The sequence below is a fragment of the Hydractinia symbiolongicarpus genome, chromosome 9, assembly GCF_029227915.1.
Source record: "Hydractinia symbiolongicarpus strain clone_291-10 chromosome 9, HSymV2.1, whole genome shotgun sequence".
NCBI classification, from domain to species: Eukaryota; Metazoa; Cnidaria; class Hydrozoa; order Anthoathecata; family Hydractiniidae; genus Hydractinia; species Hydractinia symbiolongicarpus.
Window position 1 is genome coordinate 10336467 of NC_079883.1, and position 26634 is coordinate 10363100.

General features: G+C 40.5%; 18 non-coding genes across 18 annotated transcripts; 4 read left to right on the forward strand and 14 right to left on the reverse strand.

Annotated features, from left to right (window-relative positions):
* Positions 1–58: 58 nt before the first annotated feature.
* On the reverse strand, positions 59–250 carry LOC130661118 (U2 spliceosomal RNA). The gene has a single exon (XR_008988313.1). It is a non-coding gene; the product is annotated as a U2 spliceosomal RNA (small nuclear RNA).
* Positions 251–572: 322 nt separating this feature from the next.
* Positions 573–645, reverse strand: Trnar-acg (transfer RNA arginine (anticodon ACG)). Its single transcript has one exon. It is a non-coding gene; the product is annotated as a tRNA-Arg (tRNA).
* A 4468-nt stretch (positions 646–5113) lies between these two features.
* Positions 5114–5232, forward strand: LOC130658864 (5S ribosomal RNA). Its single transcript, XR_008986076.1, has one exon. It is a non-coding gene; the product is annotated as a 5S ribosomal RNA (ribosomal RNA).
* Positions 5233–5560: 328 nt separating this feature from the next.
* On the reverse strand, positions 5561–5725 carry LOC130660075 (U1 spliceosomal RNA). Its single transcript, XR_008987277.1, has one exon. It is a non-coding gene; the product is annotated as a U1 spliceosomal RNA (small nuclear RNA).
* Positions 5726–5910: 185 nt separating this feature from the next.
* LOC130661119 (U2 spliceosomal RNA) lies at positions 5911–6102 on the reverse strand. Its single transcript, XR_008988314.1, has one exon. It is a non-coding gene; the product is annotated as a U2 spliceosomal RNA (small nuclear RNA).
* A 322-nt stretch (positions 6103–6424) lies between these two features.
* On the reverse strand, positions 6425–6497 carry Trnar-acg (transfer RNA arginine (anticodon ACG)). The gene has a single exon. It is a non-coding gene; the product is annotated as a tRNA-Arg (tRNA).
* A 4468-nt stretch (positions 6498–10965) lies between these two features.
* On the forward strand, positions 10966–11084 carry LOC130659060 (5S ribosomal RNA). Its single transcript, XR_008986272.1, has one exon. It is a non-coding gene; the product is annotated as a 5S ribosomal RNA (ribosomal RNA).
* Positions 11085–11412: 328 nt separating this feature from the next.
* On the reverse strand, positions 11413–11577 carry LOC130660076 (U1 spliceosomal RNA). The gene has a single exon (XR_008987278.1). It is a non-coding gene; the product is annotated as a U1 spliceosomal RNA (small nuclear RNA).
* Positions 11578–11762: 185 nt separating this feature from the next.
* Positions 11763–11954, reverse strand: LOC130661120 (U2 spliceosomal RNA). Its single transcript, XR_008988315.1, has one exon. It is a non-coding gene; the product is annotated as a U2 spliceosomal RNA (small nuclear RNA).
* A 322-nt stretch (positions 11955–12276) lies between these two features.
* Trnar-acg (transfer RNA arginine (anticodon ACG)) lies at positions 12277–12349 on the reverse strand. The gene has a single exon. It is a non-coding gene; the product is annotated as a tRNA-Arg (tRNA).
* Positions 12350–16817: 4468 nt separating this feature from the next.
* On the forward strand, positions 16818–16936 carry LOC130658116 (5S ribosomal RNA). Its single transcript, XR_008985334.1, has one exon. It is a non-coding gene; the product is annotated as a 5S ribosomal RNA (ribosomal RNA).
* A 328-nt stretch (positions 16937–17264) lies between these two features.
* Positions 17265–17429, reverse strand: LOC130660079 (U1 spliceosomal RNA). The gene has a single exon (XR_008987280.1). It is a non-coding gene; the product is annotated as a U1 spliceosomal RNA (small nuclear RNA).
* Positions 17430–17614: 185 nt separating this feature from the next.
* Positions 17615–17806, reverse strand: LOC130661121 (U2 spliceosomal RNA). The gene has a single exon (XR_008988316.1). It is a non-coding gene; the product is annotated as a U2 spliceosomal RNA (small nuclear RNA).
* A 322-nt stretch (positions 17807–18128) lies between these two features.
* On the reverse strand, positions 18129–18201 carry Trnar-acg (transfer RNA arginine (anticodon ACG)). The gene has a single exon. It is a non-coding gene; the product is annotated as a tRNA-Arg (tRNA).
* A 4468-nt stretch (positions 18202–22669) lies between these two features.
* LOC130658118 (5S ribosomal RNA) lies at positions 22670–22788 on the forward strand. Its single transcript, XR_008985336.1, has one exon. It is a non-coding gene; the product is annotated as a 5S ribosomal RNA (ribosomal RNA).
* Positions 22789–23116: 328 nt separating this feature from the next.
* LOC130660080 (U1 spliceosomal RNA) lies at positions 23117–23281 on the reverse strand. Its single transcript, XR_008987281.1, has one exon. It is a non-coding gene; the product is annotated as a U1 spliceosomal RNA (small nuclear RNA).
* Positions 23282–23466: 185 nt separating this feature from the next.
* LOC130661124 (U2 spliceosomal RNA) lies at positions 23467–23658 on the reverse strand. The gene has a single exon (XR_008988319.1). It is a non-coding gene; the product is annotated as a U2 spliceosomal RNA (small nuclear RNA).
* Positions 23659–23980: 322 nt separating this feature from the next.
* Positions 23981–24053, reverse strand: Trnar-acg (transfer RNA arginine (anticodon ACG)). The gene has a single exon. It is a non-coding gene; the product is annotated as a tRNA-Arg (tRNA).
* Positions 24054–26634: the final 2581 nt, after the last annotated feature.

Genomic DNA, 26634 nt, shown 5'->3' on the forward strand with positions numbered 1-26634 from the left:
CCCGCCGTAGACTATGCAGAGTGCCGTCGGAAAGAGGACTGCTATTATTCTTTTATTGCTTATGTGGGCCGCCATCGGTAATAGTGCAACACCAAGGCAACCCGTGGTCACGGCGTGAATGAATCCACCTCCATGACCCAAGGCCAAAAATCAGATTAATATACTGACCATTCAGAGAATGGCCTACCAGATATTAAACTGATAAGAACAGATACTACACTTGATCTTAGCCATTAGGCCGAGAAGCGATAAAGAACAAGCGTTGCCATGATAGGCATCGTCCACACACCGTAACTGCTTGTGGAGCATGTCACGTTACTGTAAAGCTTACAACTGTCACCGCGTACGGATGGACGGCGACATAGTAAAAATCACGGCTGTTGATTTAGCCGTAGGATGGAGAGCGACTGTAGCGAGTGGATGGTAACTTACATGAATGCTAACAAAGGCGACGATACTAAGTGCGTGATATTACTTTCCAATATGTCTGCGTACATTCCGTTTATCAACGCATTACGCCAGAACGTGCGCGCGCGTTACACAGTAGACCATGCAGCCGAAATGCGACAGTGCGACCCTGCCAGGAGTCGAACCTGGAATCCCCTGATTCGTAGTCAGATGCCTTATCCATTGGGCCACAGGGCCATGCTTATGACTTCGCCCCATCGTCATTTTGGCTTGCGCATTCGTTTTACTTACGACAGAATTCTTCGTGTTTGTAGCCATGAAAGAAAGGGACTTCTGTGAGTGAATTTTTTTACTGTGGTCTAATAAAAAAGTCGAAACGCAGTGCCCAATATATGAATTGCTCCTAATAGCCGGAAACAGGCCGTGTCGATGATGTAGGCCGACATACGCAACGCAAACCAAAGAACGCTTTATGAAAATCCTAACACGAGCGCGGAAGAAGCCCAAATTAACAGACTAGATGTAATGCTGAAGACCTCAAACTCCAGCAGCTTCTCTTGCAGACTATTGCGTCGTACTACAAATAAAAATTAACATGCTTTCGCGTAGTCGCGGCACCCAAAACGGACATTATACGATGTACAGAAACACACATTTCTGTTTTCGCGCCAAATCAATTCCCGGGAGTGGTACTTTTACGTCCGCATACTTCGCACCGTCTTAAATTATATCTCATTTACACGGTAATGTTTAGTATACTTCTACTGTGATAACAAGCATCGTTTATCGTTGGATTGCTGTAAGAAAACATTAAAAATGAGTGAAGCAGCTTCTCCAAAGAAAATCGCACCCAAGAAGAAACCTGCTGCAAAGAAGACAGCTGATCACCCTAAATATGTGGACATGATCAAGGCTGCTATCGCTACCCTAAAGGAACGCGGTGGTTCATCTCGCCAAGCTATTACAAAATATATTCATGCAAATTACAAAGTTGCTGAAAACTCAGATCATCATCTGAAAATGGCTCTTAAACGAGGAGTAACATCAGGCGATTTGATTCAAACTAAAGGCACTGGTGCTTCTGGATCATTCAAGCTAGGTCAGGTAAAAAAAGAAAAACCTAAGAAAAAGGCCGCAGCAAAAAAGCCAACGGCAAAGAAGCCTACTGCAAAGAAAAGTACACCAAAAAAGAAGCCAGCAAAGAAGAGCACGCCAAAGAAAGCAGCAAAGAAGCCTGCCACAAAGAAAGCCTCGGCTAAGAAACCAGCAGCTAAGAAACCCACAAAGAAGCCTGTTGCTAAAAAACCTGCAGCAAAGAAGGTCAAAAAGACTCCCAAAAAGGCAGCAAAGAAGACCGCAAAAAAATAATTTGTGTGTATCTGGCTATTACATTAACAAACGGCTATTTTTATAGCCACACATTTACAAAAAAACATTATCTTGGTACAAAGTTAAACTTGTTTAAGTCACTTAAACAGTTAAAAAAGAGTAAATTTAAGATTAGATTCCCTAAGTTTAAGTATTTTCGTTTTTAAATTTCTTATTTTCTTGCTTTTACTTTTCTTGCCCTTCATATTTTTAACATTGTCAAACTTTATGTAGCATAAAATTTTTATGTAGCATAAAATTTAAACAGAAAGCAGGACAAAGTTTGATATAAAAAGCTAGCCGTAATATTTTTTATGGATGTGTGGCTATAAAAATAGCCGTTTTTTGTTTGGTAAGATGCTTAGGCACGTTCCCCACGAATTCTTCTTGCCAACTGGATGTCTTTAGGCATGATTGTAACTCGTTTTGCGTGAATGGCACACAAGTTAGTATCCTCGAACAAGCCAACAAGGTACGCTTCAGAAGCCTCTTGCAGAGCCATAACGGCTGTGCTCTGGAATCGCAGATCTGTTTTGAAGTCCTGAGCAATTTCTCGCACAAGACGCTGGAAAGGCAACTTGCGGATCAAGAGCTCGGTTGACTTCTGGTATCTTCTGATTTCTCTGAGAGCAACTGTACCAGGTCTGTAACGATGTGGTTTTTTCACTCCTCCAGTAGCTGGTGCGCTTTTCCTCGCAGCTTTAGTGGCGAGTTGTTTTCGTGGAGCCTTTCCTCCAGTAGATTTACGTGCAGTTTGCTTTGTACGAGCCATATTTTAAGAAGTCGATGTAGTACGGATACACAAGACGGTCTAAAATGCACTATCGCGCCAAAGTTTTATTTCGCATATTGATTGACAGCTAAGGTTCAAAACAAACCATTTGATTGGTGCTAAGAAAGTAATTTCTGATTGGCTGCATAATGACATTACGCTCATTACTTTAACATTTTTATAAAATCTGTGTTTTTTGGCTACGGGAAAACGGCTGTATCTTCTGATACACAAAAGCTTTTGACTTTTTTTTTTTTTAGTAAGTAGCAGAAGGTTTGGCGAATTCCAACGATGCCAAATTTATTGCCTTACTGAAACATTAAGACCACGAATTTTTAAAAAAACTACAGTTTTACTTAAAAAAATGTACAAAATGTTCGGAACATTTTGTAATGACGCAACTCTATTGGTTAATTAGGGTGTTTCCACGAGCAGTAGGTAATTTTATGGCCTCTTTTTAAAGCTGTCTGAATTCTGTTAACTCAAACGTTGTTTTTGTACTCGTTCTGTACGCAACTATATCAATATGTCTGGACGCGGAAAAGGAGGTAAAGGATTGGGAAAAGGAGGTGCTAAACGTCACCGAAAAATTCTTCGTGATAACATTCAGGGAATCACAAAACCTGCTATTCGGCGTCTTGCTCGACGAGGTGGTGTCAAACGTATCTCTGGCCTTATCTATGAGGAAACCAGAGGTGTACTGAAGGTTTTCTTAGAGAATGTTATTCGTGATGCTGTAACCTACACAGAGCACGCTAAACGCAAGACCGTTACCGCTATGGATGTTGTTTATGCCTTAAAACGTCAAGGAAGAACTCTTTACGGATTCGGAGGTTAAGCGTTGTCATTGCTCAACAAAAACGGCTATTTTTATAGCCACAAATCTTTTAAAACATTACTTTGTGCACGCTTCCAAATTACACAATGTGTAAAGTCTTGTCACAGTTACATTTATTGCTATACGATACTATGTCATATATGACACAAAAAAAATTTAGAAATACTTTGTAGGGTTAATTTGCCTGGGAGTGTTTCCGTGAAAAGCTGGGTTAAGTTAAATGTAAGCAATAACATGGATCAATGTACTTGTCTTTTCTGCAAGTACAGCTAATAATACGTATGAAAAGTGAAGCTAATCCACACACACATGGGGAAGTATTTTAAATGTAGGCTAGTGTTCTTAAGCACATTATTTAGAAGTTTTATTAACTTCGGTTAACTTGTAGTGACGCCAAGTAAATGTTTTTTTAAAGATGTGTGGTCTTAAAAAAGACCGTTTGTGTTTGGTAGACGTTGGTTTACTTGCTGCTTGTGTATTTTGTGACGGCTTTTGTTCCTTCACTGACTGCGTGTTTTGCAAGTTCTCCAGGCAAGAGAAGACGTACTGCGGTTTGAATTTCACGAGAAGAGATGGTCGACTTTTTGTTTTGAAGAGCCAAACGCGAAGCTTCGGAAGCAATGCGCTCAAAGATGTCGTTGACAAATGAGTTCATGATGCTCATAGCTTTGCTTGAAACTCCGACATCTGGGTGAACTTGTTTCAAAACATTGTAGATGTAAATAGCATAACTTTCCTTTCTCTTTCTCTTGCGTTTCTTTTCACCAGTTCCACCAATCTTTCCTCCTTTTTTGCCGGCTCTTTTTTCACCTTTCTTGGCTACTTTAGGTGCCTGTTTTCCTCCTTTAGCTGCTGCGTCAGACATGGTTAAAAATTTTTGCTACTTAACTTGTAAATAAGCATTAAACTGCAAGTCAAAACTTTTTGTTTATAAGTAAAAAAATCGGATCGAATTCGATCCGAAAACGCCGATACGCAATTTAATTGGTTAAAAAAAAAATCTTTTGTTTAATACTTAATTATGATTGGTTAAAAAAACATGATTTCGATCCTATTTTTATGATGAAAAAACGAGTAAAGTTTATTTCGTTAACACTTACGTTAAATATTCGTACGTTTTTGTATTAACTTACAAATCAAATCGCAGTTATGTCTGGACGTGGAAAAGGTGGAAAAGCTAAGGCTAAAGCCAAGACAAGATCCTCAAGAGCTGGACTTCAATTTCCAGTCGGTAGAGTGCATAGATTCCTTCGTAGAGGGCACTATGCTAACCGAATTGGATCTGGAGCACCAGTTTACTTAGCAGCCGTCTTGGAATATTTATCTGCTGAGATATTGGAGTTGGCTGGTAACGCAGCAAGAGACAACAAAAAAGCTAGGATTATTCCAAGACATTTACAATTGGCTGTTCGTAATGATGAAGAATTAAACAAACTTTTGAGCGGTGTAACCATTGCAGCTGGTGGTGTTTTGCCAAACATTCAAGCTGTCTTACTCCCAAAGAAGAACGACAAAGGACAGAAGAAGTAAACCGCTACACTCAGAAAACAACGGCTATTTTTATAGCCACACATCTTTAAAAAAACATTGTTTTTTTCACAAAACTATAACCTTAAAGTCTAATAGATAATCCATGCATACGCCTTGTCCTAAGTAACTCAAAGAAATTAAATAAAAAAATTTGATCACAACGTCAAAATAAATTGCACGTATTTGCACCTACTAATGTCTACGGCCATACCACGATGAACACACCCGTTCTCGTCTGATCACGGAAGTTAAGCATCGTCGGGCCGGGATAGTACTTGGATGGGACACCGCCTGGGAACTCCCGGTGTCGTAGGCTTTTCATTTTCATTTGCTGTGATATATTTCTTGTTATAACAATTAAGGAACGTGGCGGTTGTTGAAAGTGTTTCCTATGACATTTTCCTACGACATTTTCAGGTGATAGTACGAGAAAAAAGAGCTTTCAAATGCATACAAACTCGATCTATTGCCGATCATCCAATAACCCTGACGGAATGGCAAATAAAATAAAATTCCGCCGCCTTCCGAGGACTTATATCGCAATCACGTTTCGTAACAGCCAAGCGAGGTTTTACCTTAGCGTTTAAGTCACCACTGACATTTGGCCGCGCAACTTTTCTAAGCTCATTCATTTTGACTTAAGGAGGGGGCGAGCGCGGACGCAGGCCCCCACTACCAGAAATTGTACGGTCGAGTTACTGACGTTTGCAGTAATCGCAGAGGTCAGCCCAAGCGTAGTGCAATGCAAGAGCCTCACTCTGGAAGAAAACCCTCATTGATCAGTCTTTACTTCCCCGTCAGGTAAGTATGAGTTGGAACTGCACCGTAGCATGAGGGTACCCTTCAAAGTTTGTTAATGCTTGTGGCTTGAGTGTGTTATAAACTGCCGTGTCGCGGGGCATAGGCTGTATTCTCCCCCAGTGTACGCGTTTTGTTCCCGCCGTAGACTATGCAGAGTGCCGTCGGAAAGAGGACTGCTATTATTCTTTTATTGCTTATGTGGGCCGCCATCGGTAATAGTGCAACACCAAGGCAACCCGTGGTCACGGCGTGAATGAATCCACCTCCATGACCCAAGGCCAAAAATCAGATTAATATACTGACCATTCAGAGAATGGCCTACCAGATATTAAACTGATAAGAACAGATACTACACTTGATCTTAGCCATTAGGCCGAGAAGCGATAAAGAACAAGCGTTGCCATGATAGGCATCGTCCACACACCGTAACTGCTTGTGGAGCATGTCACGTTACTGTAAAGCTTACAACTGTCACCGCGTACGGATGGACGGCGACATAGTAAAAATCACGGCTGTTGATTTAGCCGTAGGATGGAGAGCGACTGTAGCGAGTGGATGGTAACTTACATGAATGCTAACAAAGGCGACGATACTAAGTGCGTGATATTACTTTCCAATATGTCTGCGTACATTCCGTTTATCAACGCATTACGCCAGAACGTGCGCGCGCGTTACACAGTAGACCATGCAGCCGAAATGCGACAGTGCGACCCTGCCAGGAGTCGAACCTGGAATCCCCTGATTCGTAGTCAGATGCCTTATCCATTGGGCCACAGGGCCATGCTTATGACTTCGCCCCATCGTCATTTTGGCTTGCGCATTCGTTTTACTTACGACAGAATTCTTCGTGTTTGTAGCCATGAAAGAAAGGGACTTCTGTGAGTGAATTTTTTTACTGTGGTCTAATAAAAAAGTCGAAACGCAGTGCCCAATATATGAATTGCTCCTAATAGCCGGAAACAGGCCGTGTCGATGATGTAGGCCGACATACGCAACGCAAACCAAAGAACGCTTTATGAAAATCCTAACACGAGCGCGGAAGAAGCCCAAATTAACAGACTAGATGTAATGCTGAAGACCTCAAACTCCAGCAGCTTCTCTTGCAGACTATTGCGTCGTACTACAAATAAAAATTAACATGCTTTCGCATAGTCGCGGCACCCAAAACGGACATTATACGATGTACAGAAACACACATTTCTGTTTTCGCGCCAAATCAATTCCCGGGAGTGGTACTTTTACGTCCGCATACTTCGCACCGTCTTAAATTATATCTCATTTACACGGTAATGTTTAGTATACTTCTACTGTGATAACAAGCATCGTTTATCGTTGGATTGTTGTAAGAAAACATTAAAAATGAGTGAAGCAGCTTCTCCAAAGAAAATCGCACCCAAGAAGAAACCTGCTGCAAAGAAGACAGCTGATCACCCTAAATATGTGGACATGATCAAGGCTGCTATCGCTACCCTAAAGGAACGCGGTGGTTCATCTCGCCAAGCTATTACAAAATATATTCATGCAAATTACAAAGTTGCTGAAAACTCAGATCATCATCTGAAAATGGCTCTTAAACGAGGAGTAACATCAGGCGATTTGATTCAAACTAAAGGCACTGGTGCTTCTGGATCATTCAAGCTAGGTCAGGTAAAAAAAGAAAAACCTAAGAAAAAGGCCGCAGCAAAAAAGCCAACGGCAAAGAAGCCTACTGCAAAGAAAAGTACACCAAAAAAGAAGCCAGCAAAGAAGAGCACGCCAAAGAAAGCAGCAAAGAAGCCTGCCACAAAGAAAGCCTCGGCTAAGAAACCAGCAGCTAAGAAACCCACAAAGAAGCCTGTTGCTAAAAAACCTGCAGCAAAGAAGGTCAAAAAGACTCCCAAAAAGGCAGCAAAGAAGACCGCAAAAAAATAATTTGTGTGTATCTGGCTATTACATTAACAAACGGCTATTTTTATAGCCACACATTTACAAAAAAACATTATCTTGGTACAAAGTTAAACTTGTTTAAGTCACTTAAACAGTTAAAAAAGAGTAAATTTAAGATTAGATTCCCTAAGTTTAAGTATTTTCGTTTTTAAATTTCTTATTTTCTTGCTTTTACTTTTCTTGCCCTTCATATTTTTAACATTGTCAAACTTTATGTAGCATAAAATTTTTATGTAGCATAAAATTTAAACAGAAAGCAGGACAAAGTTTGATATAAAAAGCTAGCCGTAATATTTTTTATGGATGTGTGGCTATAAAAATAGCCGTTTTTTGTTTGGTAAGATGCTTAGGCACGTTCCCCACGAATTCTTCTTGCCAACTGGATGTCTTTAGGCATGATTGTAACTCGTTTTGCGTGAATGGCACACAAGTTAGTATCCTCGAACAAGCCAACAAGGTACGCTTCAGAAGCCTCTTGCAGAGCCATAACGGCTGTGCTCTGGAATCGCAGATCTGTTTTGAAGTCCTGAGCAATTTCTCGCACAAGACGCTGGAAAGGCAACTTGCGGATCAAGAGCTCGGTTGACTTCTGGTATCTTCTGATTTCTCTGAGAGCAACTGTACCAGGTCTGTAACGATGTGGTTTTTTCACTCCTCCAGTAGCTGGTGCGCTTTTCCTCGCAGCTTTAGTGGCGAGTTGTTTTCGTGGAGCCTTTCCTCCAGTAGATTTACGTGCAGTTTGCTTTGTACGAGCCATATTTTAAGAAGTCGATGTAGTACGGATACACAAGACGGTCTAAAATGCACTATCGCGCCAAAGTTTTATTTCTCATATTGATTGACAGCTAAGGTTCAAAACAAACCATTTGATTGGTGCTAAGAAAGTAATTTCTGATTGGCTGCATAATGACATTACGCTCATTACTTTAACATTTTTATAAAATCTGTGTTTTTTGGCTACGGGAAAACGGCTGTATCTTCTGATACACAAAAGCTTTTGACTTTTTTTTTTTTTAGTAAGTAGCAGAAGGTTTGGCGAATTCCAACGATGCCAAATTTATAGCCTTACTGAAACATTAAGACCACGAATTTTTAAAAAAACTACAGTTTTACTTAAAAAAATGTACAAAATGTTCGGAACATTTTGTAATGACGCAACTCTATTGGTTAATTAGGGTGTTTCCACGAGCAGTAGGTAATTTTATGGCCTCTTTTTAAAGCTGTCTGAATTCTGTTAACTCAAACGTTGTTTTTGTACTCGTTCTGTACGCAACTATATCAATATTTCTGGACGCGGAAAAGGAGGTAAAGGATTGGGAAAAGGAGGTGCTAAACGTCACCGAAAAATTCTTCGTGATAACATTCAGGGAATCACAAAACCTGCTATTCGGCGTCTTGCTCGACGAGGTGGTGTCAAACGTATCTCTGGCCTTATCTATGAGGAAACCAGAGGTGTACTGAAGGTTTTCTTAGAGAATGTTATTCGTGATGCTGTAACCTACACAGAGCACGCTAAACGCAAGACCGTTACCGCTATGGATGTTGTTTATGCCTTAAAACGTCAAGGAAGAACTCTTTACGGATTCGGAGGTTAAGCGTTGTCATTGCTCAACAAAAACGGCTATTTTTATAGCCACAAATCTTTTAAAACATTACTTTGTGCACGCTTCCAAATTACACAATGTGTAAAGTCTTGTCACAGTTACATTTATTGCTATACGATACTATGTCATATATGACACAAAAAAAATTTAGAAATACTTTGTAGGGTTAATTTGCCTGGGAGTGTTTCCGTGAAAAGCTGGGTTAAGTTAAATGTAAGCAATAACATGGATCAATGTACTTGTCTTTTCTGCAAGTACAGCTAATAATACGTATGAAAAGTGAAGCTAATCCACACACACATGGGGAAGTATTTTAAATGTAGGCTAGTGTTCTTAAGCACATTATTTAGAAGTTTTATTAACTTCGGTTAACTTGTAGTGACGCCAAGTAAATGTTTTTTTAAAGATGTGTGGTCTTAAAAAAGACCGTTTGTGTTTGGTAGACGTTGGTTTACTTGCTGCTTGTGTATTTTGTGACGGCTTTTGTTCCTTCACTGACTGCGTGTTTTGCAAGTTCTCCAGGCAAGAGAAGACGTACTGCGGTTTGAATTTCACGAGAAGAGATGGTCGACTTTTTGTTTTGAAGAGCCAAACGCGAAGCTTCGGAAGCAATGCGCTCAAAGATGTCGTTGACAAATGAGTTCATGATGCTCATAGCTTTGCTTGAAACTCCGACATCTGGGTGAACTTGTTTCAAAACATTGTAGATGTAAATAGCATAACTTTCCTTTCTCTTTCTCTTGCGTTTCTTTTCACCAGTTCCACCAATCTTTCCTCCTTTTTTGCCGGCTCTTTTTTCACCTTTCTTGGCTACTTTAGGTGCCTGTTTTCCTCCTTTAGCTGCTGCGTCAGACATGGTTAAAAATTTTTGCTACTTAACTTGTAAATAAGCATTAAACTGCAAGTCAAAACTTTTTGTTTATAAGTAAAAAAATCGGATCGAATTCGATCCGAAAACGCCGATACGCAATTTAATTGGTTAAAAAAAAAATCTTTTGTTTAATACTTAATTATGATTGGTTAAAAAAACATGATTTCGATCCTATTTTTATGATGAAAAAACGAGTAAAGTTTATTTCGTTAACACTTACGTTAAATATTCGTACGTTTTTGTATTAACTTACAAATCAAATCGCAGTTATGTCTGGACGTGGAAAAGGTGGAAAAGCTAAGGCTAAAGCCAAGACAAGATCCTCAAGAGCTGGACTTCAATTTCCAGTCGGTAGAGTGCATAGATTCCTTCGTAGAGGGCACTATGCTAACCGAATTGGATCTGGAGCACCAGTTTACTTAGCAGCCGTCTTGGAATATTTATCTGCTGAGATATTGGAGTTGGCTGGTAACGCAGCAAGAGACAACAAAAAAGCTAGGATTATTCCAAGACATTTACAATTGGCTGTTCGTAATGATGAAGAATTAAACAAACTTTTGAGCGGTGTAACCATTGCAGCTGGTGGTGTTTTGCCAAACATTCAAGCTGTCTTACTCCCAAAGAAGAACGACAAAGGACAGAAGAAGTAAACCGCTACACTCAGAAAACAACGGCTATTTTTATAGCCACACATCTTTAAAAAAACATTGTTTTTTTCACAAAACTATAACCTTAAAGTCTAATAGATAATCCATGCATACGCCTTGTCCTAAGTAACTCAAAGAAATTAAATAAAAAAATTTGATCACAACGTCAAAATAAATTGCACGTATTTGCACCTACTAATGTCTACAGCCATACCACGATGAACACACCCGTTCTCGTCTGATCACGGAAGTTAAGCATCGTCGGGCCGGGATAGTACTTGGATGGGGGACCGCCTGGGAACTCCCGGTGTCGTAGGCTTTTCATTTTCATTTGCTGTGATATATTTCTTGTTATAACAATTAAGGAACGTGGCGGTTGTTGAAAGTGTTTCCTATGACATTTTCCTACGACATTTTCAGGTGATAGTACGAGAAAAAAGAGCTTTCAAATGCATACAAACTCGATCTATTGCCGATCATCCAATAACCCTGACGGAATGGCAAATAAAATAAAATTCCGCCGCCTTCCGAGGACTTATATCGCAATCACGTTTCGTAACAGCCAAGCGAGGTTTTACCTTAGCGTTTAAGTCACCACCGACATTTGGCCGCGCAACTTTTCTAAGCTCATTCATTTTGACTTAAGGAGGGGGCGAGCGCGGACGCAGGCCCCCACTACCAGAAATTGTACGGTCGAGTTACTGACGTTTGCAGTAATCGCAGAGGTCAGCCCAAGCGTAGTGCAATGCAAGAGCCTCACTCTGGAAGAAAACCCTCATTGATCAGTCTTTACTTCCCCGTCAGGTAAGTATGAGTTGGAACTGCACCGTAGCATGAGGGTACCCTTCAAAGTTTGTTAATGCTTGTGGCTTGAGTGTGTTATAAACTGCCGTGTCGCGGGGCATAGGCTGTATTCTCCCCCAGTGTACGCGTTTTGTTCCCGCCGTAGACTATGCAGAGTGCCGTCGGAAAGAGGACTGCTATTATTCTTTTATTGCTTATGTGGGCCGCCATCGGTAATAGTGCAACACCAAGGCAACCCGTGGTCACGGCGTGAATGAATCCACCTCCATGACCCAAGGCCAAAAATCAGATTAATATACTGACCATTCAGAGAATGGCCTACCAGATATTAAACTGATAAGAACAGATACTACACTTGATCTTAGCCATTAGGCCGAGAAGCGATAAAGAACAAGCGTTGCCATGATAGGCATCGTCCACACACCGTAACTGCTTGTGGAGCATGTCACGTTACTGTAAAGCTTACAACTGTCACCGCGTACGGATGGACGGCGACATAGTAAAAATCACGGCTGTTGATTTAGCCGTAGGATGGAGAGCGACTGTAGCGAGTGGATGGTAACTTACATGAATGCTAACAAAGGCGACGATACTAAGTGCGTGATATTACTTTCCAATATGTCTGCGTACATTCCGTTTATCAACGCATTACGCCAGAACGTGCGCGCGCGTTACACAGTAGACCATGCAGCCGAAATGCGACAGTGCGACCCTGCCAGGAGTCGAACCTGGAATCCCCTGATTCGTAGTCAGATGCCTTATCCATTGGGCCACAGGGCCATGCTTATGACTTCGCCCCATCGTCATTTTGGCTTGCGCATTCGTTTTACTTACGACAGAATTCTTCGTGTTTGTAGCCATGAAAGAAAGGGACTTCTGTGAGTGAATTTTTTTACTGTGGTCTAATAAAAAAGTCGAAACGCAGTGCCCAATATATGAATTGCTCCTAATAGCCGGAAACAGGCCGTGTCGATGATGTAGGCCGACATACGCAACGCAAACCAAAGAACGCTTTATGAAAATCCTAACACGAGCGCGGAAGAAGCCCAAATTAACAGACTAGATGTAATGCTGAAGACCTCAAACTCCAGCAGCTTCTCTTGCAGACTATTGCGTCGTACTACAAATAAAAATTAACATGCTTTCGCATAGTCGCGGCACCCAAAACGGACATTATACGATGTACAGAAACACACATTTCTGTTTTCGCGCCAAATCAATTCCCGGGAGTGGTACTTTTACGTCCGCATACTTCGCACCGTCTTAAATTATATCTCATTTACACGGTAATGTTTAGTATACTTCTACTGTGATAACAAGCATCGTTTATCGTTGGATTGTTGTAAGAAAACATTAAAAATGAGTGAAGCAGCTTCTCCAAAGAAAATCGCACCCAAGAAGAAACCTGCTGCAAAGAAGACAGCTGATCACCCTAAATATGTGGACATGATCAAGGCTGCTATCGCTACCCTAAAGGAACGCGGTGGTTCATCTCGCCAAGCTATTACAAAATATATTCATGCAAATTACAAAGTTGCTGAAAACTCAGATCATCATCTGAAAATGGCTCTTAAACGAGGAGTAACATCAGGCGATTTGATTCAAACTAAAGGCACTGGTGCTTCTGGATCATTCAAGCTAGGTCAGGTAAAAAAAGAAAAACCTAAGAAAAAGGCCGCAGCAAAAAAGCCAACGGCAAAGAAGCCTACTGCAAAGAAAAGTACACCAAAAAAGAAGCCAGCAAAGAAGAGCACGCCAAAGAAAGCAGCAAAGAAGCCTGCCACAAAGAAAGCCTCGGCTAAGAAACCAGCAGCTAAGAAACCCACAAAGAAGCCTGTTGCTAAAAAACCTGCAGCAAAGAAGGTCAAAAAGACTCCCAAAAAGGCAGCAAAGAAGACCGCAAAAAAATAATTTGTGTGTATCTGGCTATTACATTAACAAACGGCTATTTTTATAGCCACACATTTACAAAAAAACATTATCTTGGTACAAAGTTAAACTTGTTTAAGTCACTTAAACAGTTAAAAAAGAGTAAATTTAAGATTAGATTCCCTAAGTTTAAGTATTTTCGTTTTTAAATTTCTTATTTTCTTGCTTTTACTTTTCTTGCCCTTCATATTTTTAACATTGTCAAACTTTATGTAGCATAAAATTTTTATGTAGCATAACATTTAAACAGAAAGCAGGACAAAGTTTGATATAAAAAGCTAGCCGTAATATTTTTTATGGATGTGTGGCTATAAAAATAGCCGTTTTTTGTTTGGTAAGATGCTTAGGCACGTTCCCCACGAATTCTTCTTGCCAACTGGATGTCTTTAGGCATGATTGTAACTCGTTTTGCGTGAATGGCACACAAGTTAGTATCCTCGAACAAGCCAACAAGGTACGCTTCAGAAGCCTCTTGCAGAGCCATAACGGCTGTGCTCTGGAATCGCAGATCTGTTTTGAAGTCCTGAGCAATTTCTCGCACAAGACGCTGGAAAGGCAACTTGCGGATCAAGAGCTCGGTTGACTTCTGGTATCTTCTGATTTCTCTGAGAGCAACTGTACCAGGTCTGTAACGATGTGGTTTTTTCACTCCTCCAGTAGCTGGTGCGCTTTTCCTCGCAGCTTTAGTGGCGAGTTGTTTTCGTGGAGCCTTTCCTCCAGTAGATTTACGTGCAGTTTGCTTTGTACGAGCCATATTTTAAGAAGTCGATGTAGTACGGATACACAAGACGGTCTAAAATGCACTATCGCGCCAAAGTTTTATTTCTCATATTGATTGACAGCTAAGGTTCAAAACAAACCATTTGATTGGTGCTAAGAAAGTAATTTCTGATTGGCTGCATAATGACATTACGCTCATTACTTTAACATTTTTATAAAATCTGTGTTTTTTGGCTACGGGAAAACGGCTGTATCTTCTGATACACAAAAGCTTTTGACTTTTTTTTTTTTTAGTAAGTAGCAGAAGGTTTGGCGAATTCCAACGATGCCAAATTTATTGCCTTACTGAAACATTAAGACCACGAATTTTTAAAAAAACTACAGTTTTACTTAAAAAAATGTACAAAATGTTCGGAACATTTTGTAATGACGCAACTCTATTGGTTAATTAGGGTGTTTCCACGAGCAGTAGGTAATTTTATGGCCTCTTTTTAAAGCTGTCTGAATTCTGTTAACTCAAACGTTGTTTTTGTACTCGTTCTGTACGCAACTATATCAATATGTCTGGACGCGGAAAAGGAGGTAAAGGATTGGGAAAAGGAGGTGCTAAACGTCACCGAAAAATTCTTCGTGATAACATTCAGGGAATCACAAAACCTGCTATTCGGCGTCTTGCTCGACGAGGTGGTGTCAAACGTATCTCTGGCCTTATCTATGAGGAAACCAGAGGTGTACTGAAGGTTTTCTTAGAGAATGTTATTCGTGATGCTGTAACCTACACAGAGCACGCTAAACGCAAGACCGTTACCGCTATGGATGTTGTTTATGCCTTAAAACGTCAAGGAAGAACTCTTTACGGATTCGGAGGTTAAGCGTTGTCATTGCTCAACAAAAACGGCTATTTTTATAGCCACAAATCTTTTAAAACATTACTTTGTGCACGCTTCCAAATTACACAATGTGTAAAGTCTTGTCACAGTTACATTTATTGCTATACGATACTATGTCATATATGACACAAAAAAAATTTAGAAATACTTTGTAGGGTTAATTTGCCTGGGAGTGTTTCCGTGAAAAGCTGGGTTAAGTTAAATGTAAGCAATAACATGGATCAATGTACTTGTCTTTTCTGCAAGTACAGCTAATAATACGTATGAAAAGTGAAGCTAATCCACACACACATGGGGAAGTATTTTAAATGTAGGCTAGTGTTCTTAAGCACATTATTTAGAAGTTTTATTAACTTCGGTTAACTTGTAGTGACGCCAAGTAAATGTTTTTTTAAAGATGTGTGGTCTTAAAAAAGACCGTTTGTGTTTGGTAGACGTTGGTTTACTTGCTGCTTGTGTATTTTGTGACGGCTTTTGTTCCTTCACTGACTGCGTGTTTTGCAAGTTCTCCAGGCAAGAGAAGACGTACTGCGGTTTGAATTTCACGAGAAGAGATGGTCGACTTTTTGTTTTGAAGAGCCAAACGCGAAGCTTCGGAAGCAATGCGCTCAAAGATGTCGTTGACAAATGAGTTCATGATGCTCATAGCTTTGCTTGAAACTCCGACATCTGGGTGAACTTGTTTCAAAACATTGTAGATGTAAATAGCATAACTTTCCTTTCTCTTTCTCTTGCGTTTCTTTTCACCAGTTCCACCAATCTTTCCTCCTTTTTTGCCGGCTCTTTTTTCACCTTTCTTGGCTACTTTAGGTGCCTGTTTTCCTCCTTTAGCTGCTGCGTCAGACATGGTTAAAAATTTTTGCTACTTAACTTGTAAATAAGCATTAAACTGCAAGTCAAAACTTTTTGTTTATAAGTAAAAAAATCGGATCGAATTCGATCCGAAAACGCCGATACGCAATTTAATTGGTTAAAAAAAAAATCTTTTGTTTAATACTTAATTATGATTGGTTAAAAAAACATGATTTCGATCCTATTTTTATGATGAAAAAACGAGTAAAGTTTATTTCGTTAACACTTACGTTAAATATTCGTACGTTTTTGTATTAACTTACAAATCAAATCGCAGTTATGTCTGGACGTGGAAAAGGTGGAAAAGCTAAGGCTAAAGCCAAGACAAGATCCTCAAGAGCTGGACTTCAATTTCCAGTCGGTAGAGTGCATAGATTCCTTCGTAGAGGGCACTATGCTAACCGAATTGGATCTGGAGCACCAGTTTACTTAGCAGCCGTCTTGGAATATTTATCTGCTGAGATATTGGAGTTGGCTGGTAACGCAGCAAGAGACAACAAAAAAGCTAGGATTATTCCAAGACATTTACAATTGGCTGTTCGTAATGATGAAGAATTAAACAAACTTTTGAGCGGTGTAACCATTGCAGCTGGTGGTGTTTTGCCAAACATTCAAGCTGTCTTACTCCCAAAGAAGAACGACAAAGGACAGAAGAAGTAAACCGCTACACTCAGAAAACAACGGCTATTTTTATAGCCACACATCTTTAAAAAAACATTGTTTTTTTCACAAAACTATAACCTTAAAGTCTAATAGATAATCCATGCATACGCCTTGTCCTAAGTAACTCAAAGAAATTAAATAAAAAAATTTGATCACAACGTCAAAATAAATTGCACGTATTTGCACCTACTAATGTCTACGGCCATACCACGATGAACACACCCGTTCTCGTCTGATCACGGAAGTTAAGCATCGTCGGGCCGGGATAGTACTTGGATGGGGGACCGCCTGGGAACTCCCGGTGTCGTAGGCTTTTCATTTTCATTTGCTGTGATATATTTCTTGTTATAACAATTAAGGAACGTGGCGGTTGTTGAAAGTGTTTCCTATGACATTTTCCTACGACATTTTCAGGTGATAGTACGAGAAAAAAGAGCTTTCAAATGCATACAAACTCGATCTATTGCCGATCATCCAATAACCCTGACGGAATGGCAAATAAAATAAAATTCCGCCGCCTTCCGAGGACTTATATCGCAATCACGTTTCGTAACAGCCAAGCGAGGTTTTACCTTAGCGTTTAAGTCACCACCGACATTTGGCCGCGCAACTTTTCTAAGCTCATTCATTTTGACTTAAGGAGGGGGCGAGCGCGGACGCAGGCCCCCACTACCAGAAATTGTACGGTCGAGTTACTGACGTTTGCAGTAATCGCAGAGGTCAGCCCAAGCGTAGTGCAATGCAAGAGCCTCACTCTGGAAGAAAACCCTCATTGATCAGTCTTTACTTCCCCGTCAGGTAAGTATGAGTTGGAACTGCACCGTAGCATGAGGGTACCCTTCAAAGTTTGTTAATGCTTGTGGCTTGAGTGTGTTATAAACTGCCGTGTCGCGGGGCATAGGCTGTATTCTCCCCCAGTGTACGCGTTTTGTTCCCGCCGTAGACTATGCAGAGTGCCGTCGGAAAGAGGACTGCTATTATTCTTTTATTGCTTATGTGGGCCGCCATCGGTAATAGTGCAACACCAAGGCAACCCGTGGTCACGGCGTGAATGAATCCACCTCCATGACCCAAGGCCAAAAATCAGATTAATATACTGACCATTCAGAGAATGGCCTACCAGATATTAAACTGATAAGAACAGATACTACACTTGATCTTAGCCATTAGGCCGAGAAGCGATAAAGAACAAGCGTTGCCATGATAGGCATCGTCCACACACCGTAACTGCTTGTGGAGCATGTCACGTTACTGTAAAGCTTACAACTGTCACCGCGTACGGATGGACGGCGACATAGTAAAAATCACGGCTGTTGATTTAGCCGTAGGATGGAGAGCGACTGTAGCGAGTGGATGGTAACTTACATGAATGCTAACAAAGGCGACGATACTAAGTGCGTGATATTACTTTCCAATATGTCTGCGTACATTCCGTTTATCAACGCATTACGCCAGAACGTGCGCGCGCGTTACACAGTAGACCATGCAGCCGAAATGCGACAGTGCGACCCTGCCAGGAGTCGAACCTGGAATCCCCTGATTCGTAGTCAGATGCCTTATCCATTGGGCCACAGGGCCATGCTTATGACTTCGCCCCATCGTCATTTTGGCTTGCGCATTCGTTTTACTTACGACAGAATTCTTCGTGTTTGTAGCCATGAAAGAAAGGGACTTCTGTGAGTGAATTTTTTTACTGTGGTCTAATAAAAAAGTCGAAACGCAGTGCCCAATATATGAATTGCTCCTAATAGCCGGAAACAGGCCGTGTCGATGATGTAGGCCGACATACGCAACGCAAACCAAAGAACGCTTTATGAAAATCCTAACACGAGCGCGGAAGAAGCCCAAATTAACAGACTAGATGTAATGCTGAAGACCTCAAACTCCAGCAGCTTCTCTTGCAGACTATTGCGTCGTACTACAAATAAAAATTAACATGCTTTCGCATAGTCGCGGCACCCAAAACGGACATTATACGATGTACAGAAACACACATTTCTGTTTTCGCGCCAAATCAATTCCCGGGAGTGGTACTTTTACGTCCGCATACTTCGCACCGTCTTAAATTATATCTCATTTACACGGTAATGTTTAGTATACTTCTACTGTGATAACAAGCATCGTTTATCGTTGGATTGTTGTAAGAAAACATTAAAAATGAGTGAAGCAGCTTCTCCAAAGAAAATCGCACCCAAGAAGAAACCTGCTGCAAAGAAGACAGCTGATCACCCTAAATATGTGGACATGATCAAGGCTGCTATCGCTACCCTAAAGGAACGCGGTGGTTCATCTCGCCAAGCTATTACAAAATATATTCATGCAAATTACAAAGTTGCTGAAAACTCAGATCATCATCTGAAAATGGCTCTTAAACGAGGAGTAACATCAGGCGATTTGATTCAAACTAAAGGCACTGGTGCTTCTGGATCATTCAAGCTAGGTCAGGTAAAAAAAGAAAAACCTAAGAAAAAGGCCGCAGCAAAAAAGCCAACGGCAAAGAAGCCTACTGCAAAGAAAAGTACACCAAAAAAGAAGCCAGCAAAGAAGAGCACGCCAAAGAAAGCAGCAAAGAAGCCTGCCACAAAGAAAGCCTCGGCTAAGAAACCAGCAGCTAAGAAACCCACAAAGAAGCCTGTTGCTAAAAAACCTGCAGCAAAGAAGGTCAAAAAGACTCCCAAAAAGGCAGCAAAGAAGACCGCAAAAAAATAATTTGTGTGTATCTGGCTATTACATTAACAAACGGCTATTTTTATAGCCACACATTTACAAAAAAACATTATCTTGGTACAAAGTTAAACTTGTTTAAGTCACTTAAACAGTTAAAAAAGAGTAAATTTAAGATTAGATTCCCTAAGTTTAAGTATTTTCGTTTTTAAATTTCTTATTTTCTTGCTTTTACTTTTCTTGCCCTTCATATTTTTAACATTGTCAAACTTTATGTAGCATAAAATTTTTATGTAGCATAAAATTTAAACAGAAAGCAGGACAAAGTTTGATATAAAAAGCTAGCCGTAATATTTTTTATGGATGTGTGGCTATAAAAATAGCCGTTTTTTGTTTGGTAAGATGCTTAGGCACGTTCCCCACGAATTCTTCTTGCCAACTGGATGTCTTTAGGCATGATTGTAACTCGTTTTGCGTGAATGGCACACAAGTTAGTATCCTCGAACAAGCCAACAAGGTACGCTTCAGAAGCCTCTTGCAGAGCCATAACGGCTGTGCTCTGGAATCGCAGATCTGTTTTGAAGTCCTGAGCAATTTCTCGCACAAGACGCTGGAAAGGCAACTTGCGGATCAAGAGCTCGGTTGACTTCTGGTATCTTCTGATTTCTCTGAGAGCAACTGTACCAGGTCTGTAACGATGTGGTTTTTTCACTCCTCCAGTAGCTGGTGCGCTTTTCCTCGCAGCTTTAGTGGCGAGTTGTTTTCGTGGAGCCTTTCCTCCAGTAGATTTACGTGCAGTTTGCTTTGTACGAGCCATATTTTAAGAAGTCGATGTAGTACGGATACACAAGACGGTCTAAAATGCACTATCGCGCCAAAGTTTTATTTCTCATATTGATTGACAGCTAAGGTTCAAAACAAACCATTTGATTGGTGCTAAGAAAGTAATTTCTGATTGGCTGCATAATGACATTACGCTCATTACTTTAACATTTTTATAAAATCTGTGTTTTTTGGCTACGGGAAAACGGCTGTATCTTCTGATACACAAAAGCTTTTGACTTTTTTTTTTTTTAGTAAGTAGCAGAAGGTTTGGCGAATTCCAACGATGCCAAATTTATTGCCTTACTGAAACATTAAGACCACGAATTTTTAAAAAAACTACAGTTTTACTTAAAAAAATGTACAAAATGTTCGGAACATTTTGTAATGACGCAACTCTATTGGTTAATTAGGGTGTTTCCACGAGCAGTAGGTAATTTTATGGCCTCTTTTTAAAGCTGTCTGAATTCTGTTAACTCAAACGTTGTTTTTGTACTCGTTCTGTACGCAACTATATCAATATGTCTGGACGCGGAAAAGGAGGTAAAGGATTGGGAAAAGGAGGTGCTAAACGTCACCGAAAAATTCTTCGTGATAACATTCAGGGAATCACAAAACCTGCTATTCGGCGTCTTGCTCGACGAGGTGGTGTCAAACGTATCTCTGGCCTTATCTATGAGGAAACCAGAGGTGTACTGAAGGTTTTCTTAGAGAATGTTATTCGTGATGCTGTAACCTACACAGAGCACGCTAAACGCAAGACCGTTACCGCTATGGATGTTGTTTATGCCTTAAAACGTCAAGGAAGAACTCTTTACGGATTCGGAGGTTAAGCGTTGTCATTGCTCAACAAAAACGGCTATTTTTATAGCCACAAATCTTTTAAAACATTACTTTGTGCACGCTTCCAAATTACACAATGTGTAAAGTCTTGTCACAGTTACATTTATTGCTATACGATACTATGTCATATATGACACAAAAAAAATTTAGAAATACTTTGTAGGGTTAATTTGCCTGGGAGTGTTTCCGTGAAAAGCTGGGTTAAGTTAAATGTAAGCAATAACATGGATCAATGTACTTGTCTTTTCTGCAAGTACAGCTAATAATACGTATGAAAAGTGAAGCTAATCCACACACACATGGGGAAGTATTTTAAATGTAGGCTAGTGCTCTTAAGCACATTATTTAGAAGTTTTATTAACTTCGGTTAACTTGTAGTGACGCCAAGTAAATGTTTTTTTAAAGATGTGTGGTCTTAAAAAAGACCGTTTGTGTTTGGTAGACGTTGGTTTACTTGCTGCTTGTGTATTTTGTGACGGCTTTTGTTCCTTCACTGACTGCGTGTTTTGCAAGTTCTCCAGGCAAGAGAAGACGTACTGCGGTTTGAATTTCACGAGAAGAGATGGTCGACTTTTTGTTTTGAAGAGCCAAACGCGAAGCTTCGGAAGCAATGCGCTCAAAGATGTCGTTGACAAATGAGTTCATGATGCTCATAGCTTTGCTTGAAACTCCGACATCTGGGTGAACTTGTTTCAAAACATTGTAGATGTAAATAGCATAACTTTCCTTTCTCTTTCTCTTGCGTTTCTTTTCACCAGTTCCACCAATCTTTCCTCCTTTTTTGCCGGCTCTTTTTTCACCTTTCTTGGCTACTTTAGGTGCCTGTTTTCCTCCTTTAGCTGCTGCGTCAGACATGGTTAAAAATTTTTGCTACTTAACTTGTAAATAAGCATTAAACTGCAAGTCAAAACTTTTTGTTTATAAGTAAAAAAATCGGATCGAATTCGATCCGAAAACGCCGATACGCAATTTAATTGGTTAAAAAAAAAATCTTTTGTTTAATACTTAATTATGATTGGTTAAAAAAACATGATTTCGATCCTATTTTTATGATGAAAAAACGAGTAAAGTTTATTTCGTTAACACTTACGTTAAATATTCGTACGTTTTTGTATTAACTTACAAATCAAATCGCAGTTATGTCTGGACGTGGAAAAGGTGGAAAAGCTAAGGCTAAAGCCAAGACAAGATCCTCAAGAGCTGGACTTCAATTTCCAGTCGGTAGAGTGCATAGATTCCTTCGTAGAGGGCACTATGCTAACCGAATTGGATCTGGAGCACCAGTTTACTTAGCAGCCGTCTTGGAATATTTATCTGCTGAGATATTGGAGTTGGCTGGTAACGCAGCAAGAGACAACAAAAAAGCTAGGATTATTCCAAGACATTTACAATTGGCTGTTCGTAATGATGAAGAATTAAACAAACTTTTGAGCGGTGTAACCATTGCAGCTGGTGGTGTTTTGCCAAACATTCAAGCTGTCTTACTCCCAAAGAAGAACGACAAAGGACAGAAGAAGTAAACCGCTACACTCAGAAAACAACGGCTATTTTTATAGCCACACATCTTTAAAAAAACATTGTTTTTTTCACAAAACTATAACCTTAAAGTCTAATAGATAATCCATGCATACGCCTTGTCCTAAGTAACTCAAAGAAATTAAATAAAAAAATTTGATCACAACGTCAAAATAAATTGCACGTATTTGCACCTACTAATGTCTACGGCCATACCACGATGAACACACCCGTTCTCGTCTGATCACGGAAGTTAAGCATCGTCGGGCCGGGATAGTACTTGGATGGGGGACCGCCTGGGAACTCCCGGTGTCGTAGGCTTTTCATTTTCATTTGCTGTGATATATTTCTTGTTATAACAATTAAGGAACGTTGCGGTTGTTAAAAGTGTTTCCTATGACATTTTCCTACGACATTTTCAGGTGATAGTACGAGAAAAAAGAGCTTTCAAATGCATACAAACTCGATCTATTGCCGATCATCCAATAACCCTGACGGAATGGCAAATAAAATAAAATTCCGCCGCCTTCCGAGGACTTATATCGCAATCACGTTTCGTAACAGCCAAGCGAGGTTTTACCTTAGCGTTTAAGTCACCACCGACATTTGGCCGCGCAACTTTTCTAAGCTCATTCATTTTGACTTAAGGAGGGGGCGAGCGCGGACGCAGGCCCCCACTACCAGAAATTGTACGGTCGAGTTACTGACGTTTGCAGTAATCGCAGAGGTCAGCCCAAGCGTAGTGCAATGCAAGAGCCTCACTCTGGAAGAAAACCCTCATTGATCAGTCTTTACTTCCCCGTCAGGTAAGTATGAGTTGGAACTGCACCGTAGCATGAGGGTACCCTTCAAAGTTTGTTAATGCTTGTGGCTTGAGTGTGTTATAAACTGCCGTGTCGCGGGGCATAGGCTGTATTCTCCCCCAGTGTACGCGTTTTGTTCCCGCCGTAGACTATGCAGAGTGCCGTCGGAAAGAGGACTGCTATTATTCTTTTATTGCTTATGTGGGCCGCCATCGGTAATAGTGCAACACCAAGGCAACCCGTGGTCACGGCGTGAATGAATCCACCTCCATGACCCAAGGCCAAAAATCAGATTAATATACTGACCATTCAGAGAATGGCCTACCAGATATTAAACTGATAAGAACAGATACTACACTTGATCTTAGCCATTAGGCCGAGAAGCGATAAAGAACAAGCGTTGCCATGATAGGCATCGTCCACACACCGTAACTGCTTGTGGAGCATGTCACGTTACTGTAAAGCTTACAACTGTCACCGCGTACGGATGGACGGCGACATAGTAAAAATCACGGCTGTTGATTTAGCCGTAGGATGGAGAGCGACTGTAGCGAGTGGATGGTAACTTACATGAATGCTAACAAAGGCGACGATACTAAGTGCGTGATATTACTTTCCAATATGTCTGCGTACATTCCGTTTATCAACGCATTACGCCAGAACGTGCGCGCGCGTTACACAGTAGACCATGCAGCCGAAATGCGACAGTGCGACCCTGCCAGGAGTCGAACCTGGAATCCCCTGATTCGTAGTCAGATGCCTTATCCATTGGGCCACAGGGCCATGCTTATGACTTCGCCCCATCGTCATTTTGGCTTGCGCATTCGTTTTACTTACGACAGAATTCTTCGTGTTTGTAGCCATGAAAGAAAGGGACTTCTGTGAGTGAATTTTTTTACTGTGGTCTAATAAAAAAGTCGAAACGCAGTGCCCAATATATGAATTGCTCCTAATAGCCGGAAACAGGCCGTGTCGATGATGTAGGCCGACATACGCAACGCAAACCAAAGAACGCTTTATGAAAATCCTAACACGAGCGCGGAAGAAGCCCAAATTAACAGACTAGATGTAATGCTGAAGACCTCAAACTCCAGCAGCTTCTCTTGCAGACTATTGCGTCGTACTACAAATAAAAATTAACATGCTTTCGCATAGTCGCGGCACCCAAAACGGACATTATACGATGTACAGAAACACACATTTCTGTTTTCGCGCCAAATCAATTCCCGGGAGTGGTACTTTTACGTCCGCATACTTCGCACCGTCTTAAATTATATCTCATTTACACGGTAATGTTTAGTATACTTCTACTGTGATAACAAGCATCGTTTATCGTTGGATTGTTGTAAGAAAACATTAAAAATGAGTGAAGCAGCTTCTCCAAAGAAAATCGCACCCAAGAAGAAACCTGCTGCAAAGAAGACAGCTGATCACCCTAAATATGTGGACATGATCAAGGCTGCTATCGCTACCCTAAAGGAACGCGGTGGTTCATCTCGCCAAGCTATTACAAAATATATTCATGCAAATTACAAAGTTGCTGAAAACTCAGATCATCATCTGAAAATGGCTCTTAAACGAGGAGTAACATCAGGCGATTTGATTCAAACTAAAGGCACTGGTGCTTCTGGATCATTCAAGCTAGGTCAGGTAAAAAAAGAAAAACCTAAGAAAAAGGCCGCAGCAAAAAAGCCAACGGCAAAGAAGCCTACTGCAAAGAAAAGTACACCAAAAAAGAAGCCAGCAAAGAAGAGCACGCCAAAGAAAGCAGCAAAGAAGCCTGCCACAAAGAAAGCCTCGGCTAAGAAACCAGCAGCTAAGAAACCCACAAAGAAGCCTGTTGCTAAAAAACCTGCAGCAAAGAAGGTCAAAAAGACTCCCAAAAAGGCAGCAAAGAAGACCGCAAAAAAATAATTTGTGTGTATCTGGCTATTACATTAACAAACGGCTATTTTTATAGCCACACATTTACAAAAAAACATTATCTTGGTACAAAGTTAAACTTGTTTAAGTCACTTAAACAGTTAAAAAAGAGTAAATTTAAGATTAGATTCCCTAAGTTTAAGTATTTTCGTTTTTAAATTTCTTATTTTCTTGCTTTTACTTTTCTTGCCCTTCATATTTTTAACATTGTCAAACTTTATGTAGCATAAAATTTTTATGTAGCATAAAATTTAAACAGAAAGCAGGACAAAGTTTGATATAAAAAGCTAGCCGTAATATTTTTTATGGATGTGTGGCTATAAAAATAGCCGTTTTTTGTTTGGTAAGATGCTTAGGCACGTTCCCCACGAATTCTTCTTGCCAACTGGATGTCTTTAGGCATGATTGTAACTCGTTTTGCGTGAATGGCACACAAGTTAGTATCCTCGAACAAGCCAACAAGGTACGCTTCAGAAGCCTCTTGCAGAGCCATAACGGCTGTGCTCTGGAATCGCAGATCTGTTTTGAAGTCCTGAGCAATTTCTCGCACAAGACGCTGGAAAGGCAACTTGCGGATCAAGAGCTCGGTTGACTTCTGGTATCTTCTGATTTCTCTGAGAGCAACTGTACCAGGTCTGTAACGATGTGGTTTTTTCACTCCTCCAGTAGCTGGTGCGCTTTTCCTCGCAGCTTTAGTGGCGAGTTGTTTTCGTGGAGCCTTTCCTCCAGTAGATTTACGTGCAGTTTGCTTTGTACGAGCCATATTTTAAGAAGTCGATGTAGTACGGATACACAAGACGGTCTAAAATGCACTATCGCGCCAAAGTTTTATTTCTCATATTGATTGACAGCTAAGGTTCAAAACAAACCATTTGATTGGTGCTAAGAAAGTAATTTCTGATTGGCTGCATAATGACATTACGCTCATTACTTTAACATTTTTATAAAATCTGTGTTTTTTGGCTACGGGAAAACGGCTGTATCTTCTGATACACAAAAGCTTTTGACTTTTTTTTTTTTTAGTAAGTAGCAGAAGGTTTGGCGAATTCCAACGATGCCAAATTTATTGCCTTACTGAAACATTAAGACCACGAATTTTTAAAAAAACTACAGTTTTACTTAAAAAAATGTACAAAATGTTCGGAACATTTTGTAATGACGCAACTCTATTGGTTAATTAGGGTGTTTCCACGAGCAGTAGGTAATTTTATGGCCTCTTTTTAAAGCTGTCTGAATTCTGTTAACTCAAACGTTGTTTTTGTACTCGTTCTGTACGCAACTATATCAATATGTCTGGACGCGGAAAAGGAGGTAAAGGATTGGGAAAAGGAGGTGCTAAACGTCACCGAAAAATTCTTCGTGATAACATTCAGGGAATCACAAAACCTGCTATTCGGCGTCTTGCTCGACGAGGTGGTGTCAAACGTATCTCTGGCCTTAT